Here is a 9083-nt window from a genome sequence, read left to right on the forward strand (position 1 = left end):
GCGTGACCGCCTGGGATCTGCGCTACACTCACATATACACGCACACCCAGTACACCCCCACCCCGTACACGCTGTCAGCGTACTCTCTTCACACACCACTCGCACACCACCACCACTCCTCTCATTCAGACTGCTCAGCGCGAGCAGTAGTGTTGTGTGTTGTTGTGTGTGTGTGTGTGTGTGCGCGCGCGCGCGTGCGTGCGTGCGTGCGTGCGTGCGTGCGTGCGTGTGTGTGTGTGTGTGTGTGTGTGTGTGTGTGTGTGATATCGTAATGGCATCAATGAAAACAAACAAACCCCCCAAACGCCACGGTCGCTTCTTCCACGGTGCGTGCAGCCGGCCTTCGCAGTGACGCCCTAGCGCACTGTGTGCATGCTCAAAGCAGACGGATATAACAGTGGTTGCCCTCGTAATTTATGCGCAATCTCTGTGTCCTTGGTTGAAATCAGCAGGATGAAATGGTTGTTGACCTGGTAACGCGTGAGCGTGCTGTGTCCGTAATGGAAGCAGAAAAATGAAATTGTGGTTATTGTGGTAACAGCTAGATGAACGTAGTCCGTTTCCACTATGAAGACAGGGAGATGGAATCGTGGTCAGCGAAAGTCATACATAGGCGGATAGTTTATTCTTTCGTGGGATTAGACTATTGGAATGTTACGTGCCCCAGTAACACGTGCACAGTAACCCTGTCTATAGTGAAAGTAGAACGATAGAATAATGACTAACCATGTGATATGTCACAAGCACCGGCCTTCGAAGGCATGATTAGTTTTCGCATCCATTGCCTGCAGTGTCTAGTGTGTTAATGCTCGAAACATTTCAAAATTCTCTCCGTCTTCACTATTTTTGCATGCAAGGACTCTTCATGCGACTGTCACTCGCGAGACACGATTCTCTGTTGAAAAATTTCACTGATACACGAGATGTCGAATTGAGAAAGAAGAGTTCGAAAACATCGCAACAATGCGTGCGAAGTCGGCTTTCTGGAGCTAAGTCATGGCTAGGTGTCTGCGTGACAGACTGCGGAGTAGGCGCATTTCAGCGACGTAGCGTACATAGTCGCTTAACCCGCGCTGCGCGAGTATTTCCCCTGCGTACGTCGGGAAATATTTCCTCCGCGTAGCCGACTGCCCGCAGTGAAACAACTCCTTCGGAAAGCAAACATGCGTCTGAGACGTGTTCGCACGGGCGGGCTCGAGTGCTGAACGTGCCAATGTCTACGGTATTGGCGATCAGATATGTTTATATATCAGCTATATTTGTATATCAACTGCATTTAGGTATTAGCTAGAAATTTGTATTACACAGTATGATGCCCGCGGAAGGCCTAGTACGACGAGTAGAGTATCTGCTTCAGTCAAGACGCGGTGCGGGTCACAGTCACTTGGAGCGTTTCAATAAAATATAATGCTAAATAAATACGCAATCTATTTACTACCAAAGTCTTAATGTTTCTCTACTCGCTTTCACCTATTATTGCCGACAATTTCCTGTAAATGCCGTCTAAATGCTCATCTGCAAACACACGCTAGCTGCCGCACGCTAGCTGCTGCACACTGACAAATAAATAAATATATATATATATATATTTATGTGTCAGTGTGCAGCAGCTAGCGTGCGGTGTACTTGTGTGTTGCAGATGAGCATTTGACTGGCATTTACAGGTGATTATAGGCGAAATAGAGTAGAGAAACATTGAGACATTGGTAGTAAATACATTTCGTGTTTATTTACCTTTATTTTTTTTATTGAGACGTTCCAAGTGCCTGTGGTGCGGGTGGCCTTACAGAGCATTTGGGAGTTGCTAGCTGTTACACTGTTGGACACAATCCGGGTTGACAGCTAGATCTGTCTGCCATTGCATGTAACACGCACGCCGCAGTCGCAATCATTTATAAAGCAGAACATAGACGCACTCCCTGTAATGTGCCCCCGATGGAAATATCGCGCATTTATTTGCTATTCAAATTGTCGATAAGCTGTAGTCGTGGACAAATCGGGGACGAATGCTACGATCCGAATTAGATTTCAATGGGATCGTGGTTCGCAGCTAGTTGAGCGTGAGGCTATTACATCTGGTTTTGTAGGTGAAGGGAACACGGCGCGCCAGTGGCCGCCTGGAAAATTGCTTTATATGGCGAAATTAGCACGTTTCTGAGGGTTTAACAATGTAGATAGTATCTTTGATGTGCATTTGTGTGTTTGTGTGTGGGTGTGTGTGTGCGCGCGCGTGTGCGTTCAGAGAATGCCGTCGTAGTCAGCTTTGACTTTAGCACGCCTTGACATTCCGACACACACACGCGCACGCACGCACGCCCCCACACCCATGCACGCACGCATGCGCAGATACGCAAATTCACAAATACACACGCAGATACAAATGCATCGCAATAGCATTCAACCATGAAAACATTCACACGCCTCCACGCACGCATACATGCATGCAGGCATATACACATATACACGCAGGCATGCATGCACGCTCACACGCACGCACCCACCCACTCTCCCCTATCATTCTCTCAACCGGCTCCAATTTAGAACTGTGGTATGCGAGTAGTAATAGTTTATGTTATTTACCAACCAGTTATAAAAGTTTTATTGAGTAAGAACATGTCACCATTTCCTCAATATACTAGCTGCAGCATTTAAAATTTATATTATAACTTTATTCTAACAAATTCTAAAAATCGTATAGGCATCTATATGCGCACGCACGCACGCACGCACACACACACACACACACACACACACACACACACACACACACACACACACACACACACACACACACACACACACACAAGCATACATGTGTGTGCACATGTATATATGAACTAATGACAAAGCAGTGTAGAACGATTTTTTTTAGCAAGAACCGCCGGGGTGGGGGGGGGGTGAGTGAAACCGGTAAGCTACTCAGAGAGACACCGGGGCGGATCGTCGATATAGAGTTTGCCTAAACCACCATTAACACAATGACACGAACTAGTTGGCAGCAGCCTCGGCTCGCTGCTCGCCGGATGTATGAATGACGAGACATGAATCCTTGCTGGTGCCACGCGTGTACGAGCGCGTATGTCACACGACCTATGTTCCCCTCCCGCTATTGTTCTCTCCCCCTCCCTATTGTTCTCCCCCTCTCCCTATTGTTATCTTCCCCTCCACCTCTCTTACACCCACACACGCACACATCCTCCCTCGCATCCTCACCCCTCGTTCCCACCGTGTATCATCTTATACGCTCTCCCCAGGCCACCCCTTGAACCCGGCTGTCACTCCCTCGTCTCCGCTCTCTCCTCTATTTCGTTTTCTCGCTCGTTAGCTCACCCAACTTATTTATCGCTTTTCTGTGTTCCCTCCTCCCTACACATCTCTGTCAATAGCACTCTCCCCTCTCTCATTCGCTCCCCCTCTACCCCCCCCTCGCTAACCGATCCAGAGTGCTCGTGTTCAGCAGAGAAAGAGCGCGAGAGAGAATGAGAGAGGTGACAGAGAGACAGACAGACAAATACACACACACACACACACACACACACACACACACACACACACACAGCACAACACAACACACCAGCGCTGCGCAGCACAGAGCAGAGAGAGAGGAGAGAGACGCAGAGGAGAGAGAGAGAGAGGGAGAGCAGAGCAAGACAGAGGGAAGGGCGAGCAGAAGCCGAGAAGACATTACGGGCATCGCTCAGTTACCCTGACCCTGCCCATTATCGCGCGCCATCCCTCCTGCGCGTGACGCTGCGATCCATAGCCTGATCGATGCGCATCCAGTTCTCTATCCTCGCTGTCTCCCCTCGTGACCGCATCCCCTATCTTTTTTTTACCTCGCCAAGCGCACCCAGCGAAATCTCTCTACGGATGTATGTCACACACACACACACACACAACACACACACACACACAACACACACACAGTGGTACTGTCCAGCCACGCGTGACGCCTGGCGGATCTGCGCTACACTCACATATACACGCACACCCAGTACACCCCCCACCCCGTACACGCCTATAGTCAGCCCGTTACTCTCTTCACCACACCACTCGCCACACCACACCACTCCTCTCGATTCAGACTGCCTCAGCTGCGAGCATGAGTTTGTGTGTTGTGTGTTGTTGTGTGTGTCTGTGTGTGTGCGCGCGACTCTCTTTGCCGCTTCAGCCTCGTGGAACTTTTGCCGCGGCTGCGCGTACGCTCGTGTCACACATCTAGCTGAGCCAGTACCACGGTCTTCACGCCAGTGATCTATTGGCACGCACTGCAGTACGGGAAAGAAGTGCGGCGCGGCGGTGATCATCCATAGCTTACAGGACGCGGGGGATTTCTTGTTGAACGCAGGCCGCGAGGAAGCCGGCACGTGCGTCGGTAGACAGCCACTCACCCAGCCGCGAGAGTGCGCTCACAGTCATCGGTTTGTCGCGAGGAAGGATTACATAATTTGTGTTGTTTGTGCGCACAGACGGGCGAGAGAAAGTTTGGAGAATTGCGACCGAGAACGGGGAGAAGTAAATCGTCCACATCCGGCAGCAGGAGAGTGCGGAGACGACGGGACAGCGCGCGGATCCGTGAGTCGATGCCTGGAGGCTGAGCGAAGTGCTCCGTGGCCGGTGAGTATATATACGCGCGTGTGTCGCACGCGAGCCTGGCCGCTCGATTCCGTACCATCAGGGGTTAATAATGACAAATTGTAATTGTTGTAATGACAATTTGTCATTGGTAACCCTTAATTCTATATCTGCATCCTCGACGTTTGTTGCATCCCGTCCTCTCAAGTTTGTCACCCCACGTATATCTGTCTCTCCCACGTATCGCACTATCGTCGTGTCACCCTCTCAAAGTGTCTACCCGCTCCACGGCTCTCCCTCACGCGTCTCCTTCCCCACGTGTGTCACAACCCCAGCATCGTTATCACCCACGTAACTCACTATCTCCGTTTCTCCCTCTCCACATATCTATCTTTCACACGTCTTGCTCGCCACGTGGGCCACTACCCCGGTATCTTTCTCTCTCACCTATCTCACTATTTTCGCACATAACGCCTCGGTTGTCTCCCTCCCTCATTTCTCACCTTATCTCAGACGTCTTCCTTCCCCTCATTTTCCACTACACCCCTATCTCTCTCACCACGTATCTCATTATCTCCGTGTCTGCCCCTCACCGTGTCTCCCGCTCCACATATCTCAAGTCCTTAATGGCCCTGTCACACATTGACGATTTAGACAGCGTATGCCGGACGTATCAAAATTTCTCTAAAACGCTGGCATACGCTGAACTATGGATGTTTTTTTTCCAATTTTGGGCGTATACATAGCGTATTCATAACGAGTTGGACGTATAGTTAACGTATTAGTAACGTATATAGAACGTTTCGATAACTTATAAGATAACTTATACTAACGAATGCTTAGCGTGTTGCCGGCGTTCACAACTTATGCCCAACGATAGTCTAACTTGTGCATAGCGCGCGGCAGCGTATCGCCGACGATCACGTGTCGTAGCCTATAAAAAGGCTGCCGCTCGACGATTCAAATCATAACCGCACTAGACATCACAGTATTAACATCACCGTCGCAGTATCAACATGCCAATACCATTTTTATATACCAATTCCCCTAAACGCTGCCAATACGCCATTATACGGTAGCTGTAAGTTAGAAACACGTTCAGTAAGTTCTGTGGTCGTCCGGCACACGTCAAATACGTCTACATACGTCAATATGCGTTGGAGATAAGTTACGCATAGGTTCAAAGCACGTTACTCATAAGTTAGAAATAAGTTTTGGGTACGCTAGACATTATCTCGACGTATTTCGACTTATGAGTAACTTACAACTAACGTGTGTGAACGTGTGTCAACGATCGCATAACTTACCTACAACTTATGGCCCGCGTATGCGGGACGTATGGGCATACGCTGGCATACGTCGGAAAATTTTGAGCATGCTCAAAATTTTTAGACAACCTCGCCGTACTACGACGTATACCAGCGTGCTTCAGCGTGCTCTTAACTTATACAAAGCTTACCCATAACTTATTCGACGTACGCCAGCGTATTCACCAAATTTTTTATACGTCCGGCATACGCTGGCTAAATCGTCAATGTGTGACAGGGCCATAAGTGTCTACTATTATGTCAGTGTTTTCGATACCTCCACATCTTTATTCACCGGTGTCTCCGACTCCTTCCTTATCTCACAATCATTCAGTAATGTTTTATTCCCTATCTATTGCCTGTTTCTCTTTACATTATTTGTATCCTCTTTCTGCTCTCTTTCCCGTCTCTTCTTCTCTCTCCCCAGGTATATTCCTCCCATCCTATCTTCCCTGCGTTTCTCCCTATACCCTAGTATCTTCGTATGTTCCCTCATCACGATCTCACCCATTCTCCTTGTATCTTGTATCTTTGGGTCCCTCTCTTGTATTTCACAAGGCACTGATTCTCTATTTGGAATGTGCGGGGAATTTTATTCTTCTTCTTATTCCTTATTCTTTCCTCCTGCTGTGTTCATTCATTCAGTGCTTTCTATGGCGGCTTTAACAGTCGTTCTGGTTGTCTGTGTGTGAGGGGGGGGGGGGTAATATTCAAGATTGTGACAGAAAATCGACATGGTGGAATCCGAAATGCGTGACACTGGCAGCCGCAGCTACGCGTTACATACAGCTCTAGCCATAATATAGAGTATGCAGCAATGTGGGAGTGTTAACAGAGAACCACGAGAAGTGATCACATCGCCTTATTCTTGTTCTTGTTAATTGTTCTTGTTCTTCTTCGCCTCCTCCTTGTTTTTCTTCTGCGCCTTTATCTTCGTCTTTTATTATCGTTGTCGTCTCTTTACTTCCTTCCTCTTATGTTCTTCTCTTTCTCTTATACCCATGCATTCGCTTCCGCTCGCCCCCATCTTATTCTCCACCTGCGCCTGTCCGCCGCGTTCTCTTGCCCCTCTCGGGGTACATGTTCTTAAATTTATCAGAAGTGTATAAGACTTTGAGGATTGTTTTACGTATTTCGGATTGTCTGTATGTGCCGGCAGCATCGCTCGCGCTGCTGTCGTCGTCAACGTCGCTGTCGCCGCGCTCTGTTCTCTCCGCTAACTGCGCAAGCCGCGACGACAGCGTCGGTCAGGCGCGCGCCGCGGCCCACGCTGTCACCGCTGCTGGCTACTCACTTGCTAGCGACAGGCGTCTTCTCTTGATTGTCGGTGACCTCAATATTGTGCCTTTTTTTTTCTTCTCCCGCGGATGCTGTTTGTCTTTACGGGGGCTCTGTTTGCCCTAGAAAGACGAGCATTATTTGGAGAGCAACTTGGAAAACAGGTTGGCGGAGGGGACGAGCGTAAGACTAAGGCGCACGTATAGTTCTTCTTCTATATGGCTGACCCAGTTTACACCGGCGTTTATACAGGTTTGCCGGGTGCACACGCAGCGCGTGCGTAACTCTGAGTGTGTAGCAGCTGTACATGTCCTCTTGTCGTCAACTCTGCGACCGCGTGACACAAGATGGGTCTCGGTGTCACCAACGTATGGCGTCACCGTCTCGTATCCGTCGGCGTCGCTCGGCGCAAAAGTAAAATCTCGGGCGCCGTCTTGCCGGGAGCGCACCCTGGCGGTGCTATCCTACGGAGGAGGAGATTCGCACGTGACCGATATTAATTATTCAATTATTAATTATCGTTGACGGCGTGATCCTCCCCCCCCCCGATACACGGTTACGTGTGACAGGCGCCCCCGCTGTCCTTTTATTATTTGATGTAGTAGTATTTGTAGTTATATGATGGCAGTAGTATTTGTGTGTGCGCGCGTGTCTATTTATCGGACATGGCGTGGAGTGTTTTAGCCGTCTTTCGGTCGTGTGCATGGTTATTACGATAGGTCGCTGCGTTGGGTCGCTTGACTCCCGTGTTCGGAGGCGGATTGCTTCTTGTGTTTATTAGCATCACATGTACATTTACACTACTGTACTGTTTTACAAATATATTCGTTGCTGCTGGTGGTGGTGGGGAATGGGTTGTTCTAGTGAACTTCCAATGGAATATTGGTTCACTACAGTAGTTTCACGGAAAATAATCACCATTCGAGGAAGATCGATGCTTTTTGTCACCGTACTGTTTATGTTAGCGGGAATTTCGCGTGGTATTTCTGTTCGGATCGGCGTTTTTATTTTTACTATTATTTTTGCCTTTGTAGTATACGGCGAAGTGTAATTATCTTGTGCACGTTGTATAAACAAGTTATAAATAGGCAAGTGGCTTAAATTCGGTGGGATGTAACTGCATATTGTATTGGAGGTCGAATACATATTTGTTAGATATGGAGTATAGAGTTATATATATAGTTAGCACACTTTGCATGCGCGCACACATACACGTGCATGCGGCGGTAATGGCCTTCCATAGCGGCATGCCTATGTACGCAAAACCTACCTATTTTAATCGCGCTTAAAATGTATTTTAAGCGCGATTGAATTTCAGCCAATCAGAACAGTGGTTTTTAATCGTGCTTAAAATGTATTTTAAGCGCGATTGAATTCCAGCCAATCAGAACAGTCCCTTCTCCCCCTCCTGCTCCACCAGCTCCCTTCTCCCCCTCCTTCTCCCCTTCCTCCTTCTCCACCAGCTTCTCCACCAGCTTCTCCTTCTCCTCCACCACCTTTTTCTCCCTTCTCCCCTTCCTCCTCCACCAGCTTCTCCTTCTCCTCCACCACCTTTTTCTCCCTTCTCCCCTTCCTCCTCCACCAGCTTCTCCCTTCTCCACCACCTTCTCCCTTTTCCCTTCTCCCTTTCCTCCTTCTCCACCAGCTTCTCCCTTCTCCCCCTCCTGCTCCACCAGCTCCCTTCTCCCCCTCCTTCTCCCCTTCCTCCTTCTCCACCAGCTTCTCCTCCTCCTCCACCACCTTTTTCTCCCTTCTCCCCTTCCTCCTCCACCAGCTTCTCCCTTCTCCACCACCTTCTCCCTTTTCCCTTCTCCCTTTCCTCCTTTTCCACCAGCTTCTCCCTTCTCCCCCTCCTGCTCCACCAGCTCATTTCTCCCCCTCCTGCTCCACCAGCTCCCTTCTCCCCCTCCTTCTCCCCTTCCT

At 49.1% G+C, this 9083-nt stretch overlaps 1 long non-coding RNA gene across 2 annotated transcripts in view; it reads left to right on the plus strand.

Annotated features, from left to right (window-relative positions):
• The window catches only part of LOC106806193, a 104214-nt gene that overhangs the window by 75895 nt on the left and 19236 nt on the right, over nt 1-9083 (plus strand). The window contains exon 3 of one of the 2 annotated variants that reach the window (XR_001393511.1): nt 4470-4617. This is a non-coding gene — a long non-coding RNA (uncharacterized LOC106806193). Of the gene's footprint in view, nt 1-4102; nt 4618-9083 lie in introns of those variants that run through there. The other variant, XR_001393510.1, reaches the window with a different exon arrangement.

Source organism: Priapulus caudatus, unplaced genomic scaffold (genome assembly GCF_000485595.1).
Source record: "Priapulus caudatus unplaced genomic scaffold, Priapulus_caudatus-5.0.1 Scaffold146, whole genome shotgun sequence".
Lineage (NCBI taxonomy): Eukaryota > Metazoa > Priapulida > Priapulimorpha > Priapulimorphida > Priapulidae > Priapulus > Priapulus caudatus.